Consider the following 11,604-nt stretch of genomic DNA (forward strand, 5'->3'; position numbering starts at 1 on the left):
TCAGTTCCCAGTTTCAGAAGCTTCTGATGCCATCTTGGCGCGGCGCGTGGCGGCGCGTCGGCGGCGATCTGGAGGTGGTCCGACGTTGGGGCTGTAGCCCGCCTGGCGGTGTGTCTGCATGTCATTCCTTTGGTTGGAATTAGTACCTTTGGCGGTACAATGAGCGTAGCCCATTAGAGCTAATTATGCTTGCAAATGTACATGTATGTACAAGTCCCCCAAGTCCCCAGTCAAGGAGGGCAATCTTGGTTGGGGAGTTGTTCGGCGGTTTGAAGCGTTTTCTTCCGCTAGACTTGCAAGAGCATAATTAGCGTCAGTGCGTTGTCAACCGTTGGTTTTACTGAGCAAACGCTTTATACCCTTTCGGGTGGGCCCCTGCTAGGCCCCCCAGGGAGTCCCCCACTCCCCGTCTAAGATAGACCTCCGGATGGTCGGCAAATTGTTTGTTGAGGGAGAGTTGCACGGAGCAGAGGGTGTTGGGTAGCGAGCCCAATCTTTAGTAGCCAAATGACGGGGGTCAACGTGCCTGATCAGGGCCGTCGTAGACTATTGACAAGTCCCCGTGTCCCGTAGGGATGGTCTGACGGTAACGCCGCGTGGCGGTCGTTGTCAGTAAGGCGTGGCCTCGGGATTCGCCGTTGGCGGATATCCCCCCGCTGAATATAGCAGGAAGCAGCGTCCGGTAGACGTGCCTGGCGGTATTTTGTTGAGCGATAGTGCTGAACAAAGTACGCACGTTGTCAGAGTGAGGCGTGGCCTCGGGATTCGCCGTTGGCGGATATCCCCCCGCTGAATGTAGCAGGAAGCAGCGTCCGGTAGACGTGCCTGGCGGTATTTTGTTGAGCGATAGTGCTGAACAAAGTACGCAGCTAGCAAGCTGAAAAAGGGGTTCCGCTAGAGGTGCGTAGCGGAAGATGCCCAGCTTGCAGGATGGCAAGGGAGAAGTTCCGCTGGCATGGATTCGCCCAGGGGAGGCTTCGGACGGTTGGTGAACTCATCCCAAGTGGTTACTTCCACCAGACGCTTCGTCTGGTGGTGGTTGACACGTGACCAACCCGTAGAGGGTTAGCGTGCGGAGGCTTGTCTCCTAAGCCTGGCCGTCTTCTCGCAATTAATGATAGTAATTATGGATTTCGTAACCGAGGCGACGCCTCGGTTAATCCGGAGAGTAAGTGGAGACTTGTGACACGTGTACGGCTGGTGTGTGATGTCGTTTTTTAGCGGACGGCTTAGAACGCGTTGATGTTGACATAAAAGGGGGGGGAACTTTAGCGAGATTTGACACTTTGTGAAAACTTCAAACCCGAGTCATCGTCTTCAAGCTCTCTGCGATTTGCGAATAGAGTTCTGCGGGACGAAAGCTGTGGAGTTATCGGATCTTGGGGACGAGGCTTCTATCGGTGAGGACAAGCGCTTTCAATCACACCAAAGATTTCACCTTCAAGGTTGGTGCTCTGAATCTCATCCCTGTTCCATTGAATTTCTGTGTATTTGCTTTTGTCAGTTTTTTGGGTTTTGTGAATTTGGGGTGTTCTGAGTGTGTAAAGTGGGCTTTGGGGATGGGTTTTGGTGTTTTTGACACAGTTGGGATTTCTGGATCCACTAGATGGTCGAATCTGGGTCAAGTGTTTGTGGGTTGTTTGTTCTTGTTTTTTGTGTTTTCTGGGTAAACTGTTGCTGATGTTCTTGTCTATAACTGATGTAAGAATAGGCTAGATCTGTGTTTGTGCTAACTGGTGCGGGTTTTAGGGTTTGGGATGGCTAACGTCATAGAGATTTCGAGCAGTGAGGATTCCGGGTCTGACGTGTCGTTCAGCGCGGCGGATAGGATATTTATTGACTCATTGCGTCCGTCTGCCCATGCAGGAACCTCACTGCCAGAACCGCTAGAGGTTGAGCCGCTACAGATGATAGGAGCATTTTAATGTGGTATTTTAATAGTTAATTCCTCACATTTTGCTTAGTTAATTCCTTAACGAATCGATTTTTAACTCAATTTCTATTTTCTTAGGTACATTGGAGTAAATGATGGTGAAATGAGCATTAGGTCCACACTTACCTATAAATGGTGGAGAAAAATGGAAATGTACTAAAATGTCAATTTTACACATTTTCCTACTCCGGCTAGGAGAAACCAAGCCAAGCAAGGAAGAAGGAGCGGCCGCCGGACCAAATGAACTTCAAATGAGCTGAAACTTTCCAGATCCATTCTAGACAGCCCAAGGATCATTTCTTATGAAGAGTGCAAGAACTTTTGTTGAGTGGAAGGCCTTCAAACAATCAGCCCAATTTTCTACAGAAGCAAAACTGGAAAACTGGACCTGTAAGAGGTCCAGCAGCATTTTCGGCCCAACCACATGGAATAAAAATCTGAAATTTTACCAGGGTGATCTACACTCATAATGGAACATTTTTTATGAAGAGGTCATAGTGAAATTGGGAATGCTTGTTGGAGAAATAATTGAAGGAATAAAGGGGCAGAAACTGATCTAAAAAACAGCTCAACATCACATGTTCATGTTTCCTACCCACATGAAGAAAGCTAGATGCTTTTCTCTTTTTCCTTGGATATATTTTTCTGCTCCAATAGATCATCATCACTTCCATACTTCTGCACATTCATGCCTTGCTTTCATTTCATCATTACTCCATCTTTTCCATATTTTACAAACCACTATCATTATTTTTCTTCCATTTATCATTTCACTCTTCTTTTTCTTCCCTATATAAACACCTTCTCCTCTCACTCTAAAAAATATTCCTTCATCCATTTCATCTTCTTTGTCTCTCCATTTCCATTCCATTTTTCTCTCCATTCTCTAGTTGCAAAATTCTGCGTTTTCAAGTAAGAAGAAGAAGAAGAAGAAGGAGCCGGGAATATCATATCCTCCATCGTCCACCTTGAAGGCTTGCTTCCAAGATTCAAGATTTCAACGTTTCAAGCACTCCATCTCCATCTCCAACTCACGGTGTAATTCATTCATTTTTTTTTTTCCTTATTTAATTTCGTAGGAATTTGTTTCTAGTTAACAATAACATTAAGGGCAAAGTTTAAGCCCAATTTCTATGTTTGAATAAAAATTGTGATTTCTTTATGTTGATTTTTATGTTGCTTATGTGAGATTGCTTAATTGATTTTGGATTATGGAAAACTTTTATATGTATGTGTTCTTTGATGGCCAACTTAGGATATATGCATGTAATTGGTGCTAGATTTAAGTAGTAAAGGCTTTGGACAAAAGTCGAAATCAATTAAGGAGGATTGCAAATAGATGGACTTTTTCATACTAGGTTGTGCACTTTGGTTGACATCCTTTCTTTGTTCTTCATGCATTGAATGTGTTCTTGATTAGCTAGTTTTCTAGACTATGATTGCATGTTCAATAGGTTTAATTTAGGTGCTTTCACTTAGATTAAATATTCAAGGAAAGTAAAATATGGGAAATCATTTGCTTCGAATGTTTCACATGGTCAACTTATTTCTCATGACATAGATAATCAACTATAGGAATTGTAATTGGATTTCATTCATATGATTGTAGTTTTGATCTTTGTTTCTTGTGTTCCACCCTTGTATATGTGTTTTTACACTTTCTTTATTTCATTTAATTTTAATTCCAATTCTATAATCTCAAAACCCCCCTTTTTATATTAACTTGTATATATTTTTATTCTTTATTTTATTTTTGTACATAATACTTTTTACTTTATTATTTTAATTTTTTATTTGTTTTTTGACAATGACAGGTGTACCCTCAATCCCCGGAATAGAACGATCCCTATTTGCTTATACTACTAACGATGTTTTCAGGGTTAAATTATGCGCTTGCTTTGAGCGTATCAATTTTTGGCGCCGTTGCCGGGGATTGAAAAATCACTTGTTTTTGTTTATAATTGTTGTATATAAACTGTTTGATACTTAGTTTAAATTAACTAGGTTGTTTTTTTTATTGTTGAATACGAGTTTAATTGTGAGTTGTAAATTAAAGAAGGAATAGGTGAAGTCGTGTTTATTAATATTGGCCTAAACCCCTTATTGGTACCTAGTTCAGGTCCCTTAAGGTTGAGGGCGGCCTTTATTAACATTCATTGAACTGTCTAACACACTTAGGACCTTTTACATCCTAGTAAGAATATCCTATGTGAGATGGTGTCTAGGAAGGGGACAACGTTCATGACGGGTTTTTGAATCCAGAAGTGCTTATAAATGGGCTTAGCTCATGCCAAAATGGATTTTTCCTCTCGTGTTCACCCTCCCCTACCTGGCCATTTCAGTAAGGTTGCCCAACGGATGTAGGAGGGACTTTGTGTCTAGACGACTATACTTGGGCCGCACGTCCACTTGATTTACCGCTTGGAATTAGATTTGATATCAATAATGTTTATAACAAAAGAAATACTTGTGCATACTCTTTACGTGTAAATTATTTTGTTGTTTCACACTTTATACTTGTAAAAAATTTTTTTACGTTTTATACTCACTTGTGTACTTAACTTGTGTCTTATGTACAAAATACTTGTTAATTATACTTGTAGTTTGTAATTCATAGTTACTTGTTTATTTTTTTTTTTTGTATTTCTTTGTTAATATTAAGTTACTAACTTTATTTAATGTAGGTACCGTCTGGCTGCAAGACGTAAAATACAAGCGCTGCTTGGGAGGCAACCCAATTCAGAATATAATCAGATTTGCTTTCTCTTCCCCTTTTACTCCTCCATTTTCTTTTTGTTTTAGTAGTTATTTTCGTAAATTCCATCACTATATGCTTACTTATTTCATTGCATGCTTTTAATTGATTACATTGAGGATAATGCAATATTTAAGTGTGGGGGAAGGGATTTATATTTTTGTCTTTCATTTTGAATCCTATAAATATTTTTGTCTTTCATTTTGTGTCCTATAAATATTTTTGAGTCCTATATTTTTAATAATAAAAAAAAAAATAAAAATAAATAAAAATAAAATAAAAATAAAAATAAAATAAAATGCATTCATTCAGTCTTATTAAATTCAGCTTTTTACAAAAAAAAAAAAAAATAATAATAATAAAAAAAATTAAAAAAATAATAATAATAAAAAAAAAAAAAAAAAAAATGCATTCATTCAGTCTTATTAATTTCAGCTATTTACAAAAAAAAAAAAAAAAAAAAAAAAATAAATAATAATAATAATAATAAAAAAAAAAAATAATAATAATAATAATAATAATACTCTATACTAAGCCATGTCTGCATCTCTGTAGGAGTTGAGGCTGAGCTTAAGGGAAATGTGAGAGCCACCGCCATAACCGCTACCTCCCTCGGAAGTAGTCTTCATGATGCCCAAGATGTCCTCACCATGCATGGGGAACAATGGAAGGGTTTCAATCTCCTGGTGATCTCCTCCTCGTTGTTGCAGGGATGTTTGTCCTCCTGTTGTGCCAAAAGAGTTGTACTGGTATTAGTGTTGAAGTGTGAGGAAGAATATGAAACAAAATTTAAATCAAGAAATCCTTCATTACCAGTAGAATCGGTGGAACCAAAGTTGAGATTAATGGATCTACCATCATCAGTAGAACTAGTGGACCCAAAATTGATGTCAATGGATCCACCAGCTGGCCCAAAATTGATGTCGATGGATCCACCAGCACCAGTAGAACCAGCTGGCCCAAAATTGAGATCAATGGATCCACCAGTACCAGGAGAACTAGTTCCCATGGGCACTTGAGCAGCCTGATTGCACCTCTTCATCTGCTTCTCTCGAGCCCTGACATTCTGGAACCAAAAATAAATGTTCTTGCCCTCAACATGTCCATACTGGTTCAGCTGGAGACAGATCTCGTGAATATGCTCTGTAGTTGGGCGCTTAACTCCCTTGTCGTAGTAAAGATCCTTGAGGATCCTTATTTGATCTGGAGTAGGAACCCACCTGGCACGGCTTCGCCAGAAATCTGTGTTGGCACTACTCCCGACTACTTGGTTGTTTCCTCCATCCTCGATTTGTTGCTGGGTTTGTAGCTCCATCAGTTGCAGAGTTCGTGGTTCCATGGTGATGGGTTGAGGGGATGTGAAGATCGAAGAGTAAAGTTGTCAAGTGTTTGAAGGAGTTGTTGTTAAAGGGATTAAGGATGATGATGGTGTGTTGGAGATCTGAAAGTTCAGAGGAAAGATGGGATTGAATCAACTAGATGGGAGAGAAGATCAGAAGAGAAGGATTGAATCGAAGAAGAAATATTTTGAGTTTTGAAAGAAGAGGAAAGCTGAAGAGTTGGGAGAGAGGGGCTGGAACTCAGGAGAGATTTTCGTTCCTTTGGAGTGAACAGTTGCGCCCTCAGAATGCACCTATTTATAGAGCGAGGTGAGCAGATCTCCACCGTTGGATGGACGATTCCTGTGATTCATTCTACGCGTTGGATTAAAGTCGCCCTGAAACCCGGAAAAGTTGTTGGCGCGTGGAGAGCGTGTAAGGGGACCGAGGGAATCTCGAGGCGCTGTGGCAGACAGCTGTAGCCGAAAGCAGATTTGACTGCCGTAAATCACGGAAGGGATAAGCCGTGACACAAGTGGGCCATACTTGGGCCTGTCTCGGATCAAGGCATCACTGTAGCTGTCGGTGGAGGCCTGATGGGCCGAGTTTCAGAAACAGTTTTGGACATGATGGGCCGAGTTTCTGAAACAGTTTTGGATGAGTTGGGCTGGGTTTCTGCAACAGTCTTGGATGTTTTGTGCCGAATTGTTGAAACAGTTGGTTTAAATAAAAGGATTGGTATGGATAATAACGTGAGCAGCCGTGCTCGAGTGGTTGAGTGTAAAGTTCGTGTACAAGAGGTCTGAGGTTCGAACCTCGCCTCTCGTTTATTTTTATTATGTTCGTTTATGACATAATAAGTATAAAATTTGTACACATTATATTAAGCACAGCTTGTGCTCCAGTGGTTGGGGACAAAGGTTTCGTGTAGCAGGTTAAGGTTTCGAACCTTGCCTCCCCCGTTTTTTTTTATTTATGTCACTCCATCAGAACCCTCCTCCGAAGGCTGAAACCAGCAAGAAGGCTGCCACTCGCCCGCATACCGCTCCTCCAAAGGAGTAAATGGAGGTACAAGTCTAGGCTGAAAGACTTTAAACATTAAGCGCTGCATGGGAGGCAACCCATTTCAACCGTAGCTGTGGAGGAGCCATCAACGCAGATTTGCTCTCTTAAACTCTATCTCCTCTATTACTATTTTCTGATTGTATCTTTGTTATTTGCGTTTTTAGTTTTTGTTTTTAGGTTTTCTTGAGTTAATCATTCCATTCACATGATAATTGTTCATTGCATGCTCTAACTTGTTTAACATTGAGGACAATGTATGATTTAAGTGTGGGGGGAAGGATTAATGCTTGTAGTTAGTTTTTGTCATAAAAAGAAAACAAAACAAAAAAATCGAAAAATGTCAGAAATATAAAAAATTTCGTTGCTTTTGTTTTTGTTTTGAGTCTTAGGATGCCTTTCAACTGTCTGGGATGATTCTATATCTCTGAAATCATGACTAAAAGAGGATCACAACATTGAGATGATTTTAAACATGGTATTCTTTGGTTAATTGAGATATATGAAAAATGTGTGCCTTGTAGTGGATATGGATTGCATGACCTTGGTACAGAATATGAGCATGTTAAGATGAGTTGTGATTCATAAAGCCATGTGAGATAATTGAACCATGTCCCTTTTTCTTGGAGTGAAATGAAAAATATATTCTTAATTTCTTGGCGATGTTTTGATGATCTCATTATTCTTTCATCTTGATTGACTGCTTGCCATAGATTAAGTTTAATGGACTAGAGAATGCTAGAATTCGCTCTTGTGCTTGTTGAGACGTGATATCAATACATGGCCCTGATTCTGGAAGGGATAGAGGTTCTCTAGGAATTATCACCATTGCCAAATAAACTTGTGTCCCCATTTGTGCCCGTCGTGGGACCCCCCTAGATAAGCCCCTTTGAGCCTACATTAAGCCTTTTCGTTCATCACCCTTAAAATCCTTAACCATGAAGCTTAGTATAGTTACAACCCTACCCTTTGTTCTAAGGACTTAGTGGAGCTATCTTTTGAGACATACTACATGGGTTTGGTGCTAAGGATGAAGATTGAGAAGAGGTGAAAGTTCAAGTGTGGGGATAGACTTGTCCATAAAGAAATAGATATGTTGAAGCCGTGAAAAATGAAAAGAAAAGAGAAAAATTGTGTACGGCTAAAAAAGAAAAAGAAAGAAAAAAAATATATGTTTATGGACTTTCATCCCCCATACTTAGTGATTTTGGAGTTTGCTTTGAATTGAAGGCCCACTACAGAAAAATTTGGCCTTTGTCCATTTCACTAGAGTTCAAGGGAAGTTTATATTGAAGATTGGGCCCAACATGAAGACATTTGGCCCTCTTATATTACCTCTATGGAGAAGTGACGTTTTTGCAATGCCTTGGTGAAATATTTCGAGATCTCTACATTCATATGAGCTCTACTAGGTTTTTAGGACACTTTGATAATCCTTACCTTTCATTTCTTTAAACCTTGAGCCTTAGCCCCATTACAACCTTTGAGAGGACCTTCTTGATCCTTAAGATGGGACAGCCTTTGATGTGGAGATGAGTTACAAGAGTTGAACCTATGGCTTGGGTCCATTCGTGCAAGTAGTTGATATCCTTCATGAGATCTTTTGAAAAAAAAAAATTATATTCACAAAGTGCTTTTCGTTTCTTATATATGTGAGCTATTTGACTGCCTTAAAATATGTTCTCTCACATATAAATGAGTGATTATAAGCTTTTAAGCATTGCCTTGATCTGAGAGAAGAAAAAGTGGATATACCTTGTGAGGATATGAATCATACTTGTCTGAAGCATGCTAAGCTAAACCCCAATCACCATTATTACAACCAAGTCCTACTTGTGTATGTGTGGATCATATGTTTTAATTAACTCTCGAATGCTTAACATTGATTCTTGATTGAGTGCTAATCTTGGTGTTGTGAAAGTATGAGATTTCTGAGACAATATGTTAAAGGGCAATAGAGGTCTTTGTAATGTCAACATCTTGGTCTTTGTCTTTGAATTTACTCTTTTATGTGTGACGTTTTTTTTTTTTTCCTTTGTGTTTTGCTTTGTGTTTTACGTTTTTGGTTTCTTTGAGTCTTTGTGTTTTTGTTTCCATACTTAGTCATTTTTTTCGTTGGTTTCTTTGTTTTGTGTCATAGTCTTTTTGGTTTGTTAGTTTTTGATTTTGCTAAGGGACTAGCAAAAGCTAAGTGTGGGGGAATTTGATAGGAGCATTTTAATGTGGTATTTTAATAGTTAATTCCTCACATTTTGCTTAGTTAATTCCTTAACGAATCGATTTTTAACTCAATTTCTATTTTCTTAGGTACATTGGAGTAAATGATGGTGAAATGAGCATTAGGTCCACACTTACCTATAAATGGTGGAGAAAAATGGAAATGTACTAAAATGTCAATTTTACACATTTTCCTACTCCGGCTAGGAGAAACCAAGCCAAGCAAGGAAGAAGGAGCGGCCGCCGGACCAAATGAACTTCAAATGAGCTGAAACTTTCCAGATCCATTCTAGACAGCCCAAGGATCATTTCTTATGAAGAGTGCAAGAACTTTTGTTGAGTGGAAGGCCTTCAAACAATCAGCCCAATTTTCTACAGAAGCAAAACTGGAAAACTGGACCTGTAAGAGGTCCAGCAGCATTTTCGGCCCAACCACATGGAATAAAAATCTGAAATTTTACCAGGGTGATCTACACTCATAATGGAACATTTTTTATGAAGAGGTCATAGTGAAATTGGGAATGCTTGTTGGAGAAATAATTGAAGGAATAAAGGGGCAGAAACTGATCTAAAAAACAGCTCAACATCACATGTTCATGTTTCCTACCCACATGAAGAAAGCTAGATGCTTTTCTCTTTTTCCTTGGATATATTTTTCTGCTCCAATAGATCATCATCACTTCCATACTTCTGCACATTCATGCCTTGCTTTCATTTCATCATTACTCCATCTTTTCCATATTTTACAAACCACTATCATTATTTTTCTTCCATTTATCATTTCACTCTTCTTTTTCTTCCCTATATAAACACCTTCTCCTCTCACTCTAAAAAATATTCCTTCATCCATTTCATCTTCTTTGTCTCTCCATTTCCATTCCATTTTTCTCTCCATTCTCTAGTTGCAAAATTCTGCGTTTTCAAGTAAGAAGAAGAAGAAGAAGAAGGAGCCGGGAATATCATATCCTCCATCGTCCACCTTGAAGGCTTGCTTCCAAGATTCAAGATTTCAACGTTTCAAGCACTCCATCTCCATCTCCAACTCACGGTGTAATTCATTCATTTTTTTTTTTCCTTATTTAATTTCGTAGGAATTTGTTTCTAGTTAACAATAACATTAAGGGCAAAGTTTAAGCCCAATTTCTATGTTTGAATAAAAATTGTGATTTCTTTATGTTGATTTTTATGTTGCTTATGTGAGATTGCTTAATTGATTTTGGATTATGGAAAACTTTTATATGTATGTGTTCTTTGATGGCCAACTTAGGATATATGCATGTAATTGGTGCTAGATTTAAGTAGTAAAGGCTTTGGACAAAAGTCGAAATCAATTAAGGAGGATTGCAAATAGATGGACTTTTTCATACTAGGTTGTGCACTTTGGTTGACATCCTTTCTTTGTTCTTCATGCATTGAATGTGTTCTTGATTAGCTAGTTTTCTAGACTATGATTGCATGTTCAATAGGTTTAATTTAGGTGCTTTCACTTAGATTAAATATTCAAGGAAAGTAAAATATGGGAAATCATTTGCTTCGAATGTTTCACATGGTCAACTTATTTCTCATGACATAGATAATCAACTATAGGAATTGTAATTGGATTTCATTCATATGATTGTAGTTTTGATCTTTGTTTCTTGTGTTCCACCCTTGTATATGTGTTTTTACACTTTCTTTATTTCATTTAATTTTAATTCCAATTCTATAATCTCAAAACCCCCCTTTTTATATTAACTTGTATATATTTTTATTCTTTATTTTATTTTTGTACATAATACTTTTTACTTTATTATTTTAATTTTTTATTTGTTTTTTGACAATGACAGGTGTACCCTCAATCCCCGGAATAGAACGATCCCTATTTGCTTATACTACTAACGATGTTTTCAGGGTTAAATTATGCGCTTGCTTTGAGCGTATCAACAGACCATACCTTGGGAAGTAGCCATGGGTCGTGCATCACGTCCAGAGAGTTCTAGAGCGGGTGAGGCTGCTGCGGCCAAAGCTAGGCGCGATGAGCGGTTGGCAAGCAACAGCGCTGCTAGCGGCTCCGCTGGGGACGAGGAAACAGCGGGGGAGGACGCTGAGTCAGCGTGGTTCCTCTAGGATGGCACCCCTATTGACGAGGCAGGAGGGCGGATGAATGTCGCCGCCGTTACTAAGATGAAGCGGACGTTCCGGCTGCCGGGCTCGGTGAAACTGCGCCCGCCGACGGCGGATGAGAAGGCGTCGATTCTCCCGGAGGGGTTTGCCGCCTTACACGAGGCGATATTCCGCCAAGGAGTGACATTCCCGCTGGTGCCCAACCTTCAGATTCT

General features: G+C 39.3%; 1 long non-coding RNA gene across 1 annotated transcript; it reads left to right on the plus strand.

Moving 5' to 3' along the window:
* Nucleotides 1–1,925: 1,925 nt before the first annotated feature.
* Nucleotides 1,926–11,218, plus strand: LOC133724851 (uncharacterized). The gene is made up of 3 exons (XR_009854078.1): nt 1,926–2,971; nt 3,748–10,336; nt 11,113–11,218. It is a non-coding gene; the product is annotated as an uncharacterized LOC133724851 (long non-coding RNA).
* Nucleotides 11,219–11,604: the final 386 nt, after the last annotated feature.

The sequence above is a fragment of the Rosa rugosa genome, chromosome 1, assembly GCF_958449725.1.
Source record: "Rosa rugosa chromosome 1, drRosRugo1.1, whole genome shotgun sequence".
NCBI classification, from domain to species: Eukaryota; Viridiplantae; Streptophyta; class Magnoliopsida; order Rosales; family Rosaceae; genus Rosa; species Rosa rugosa.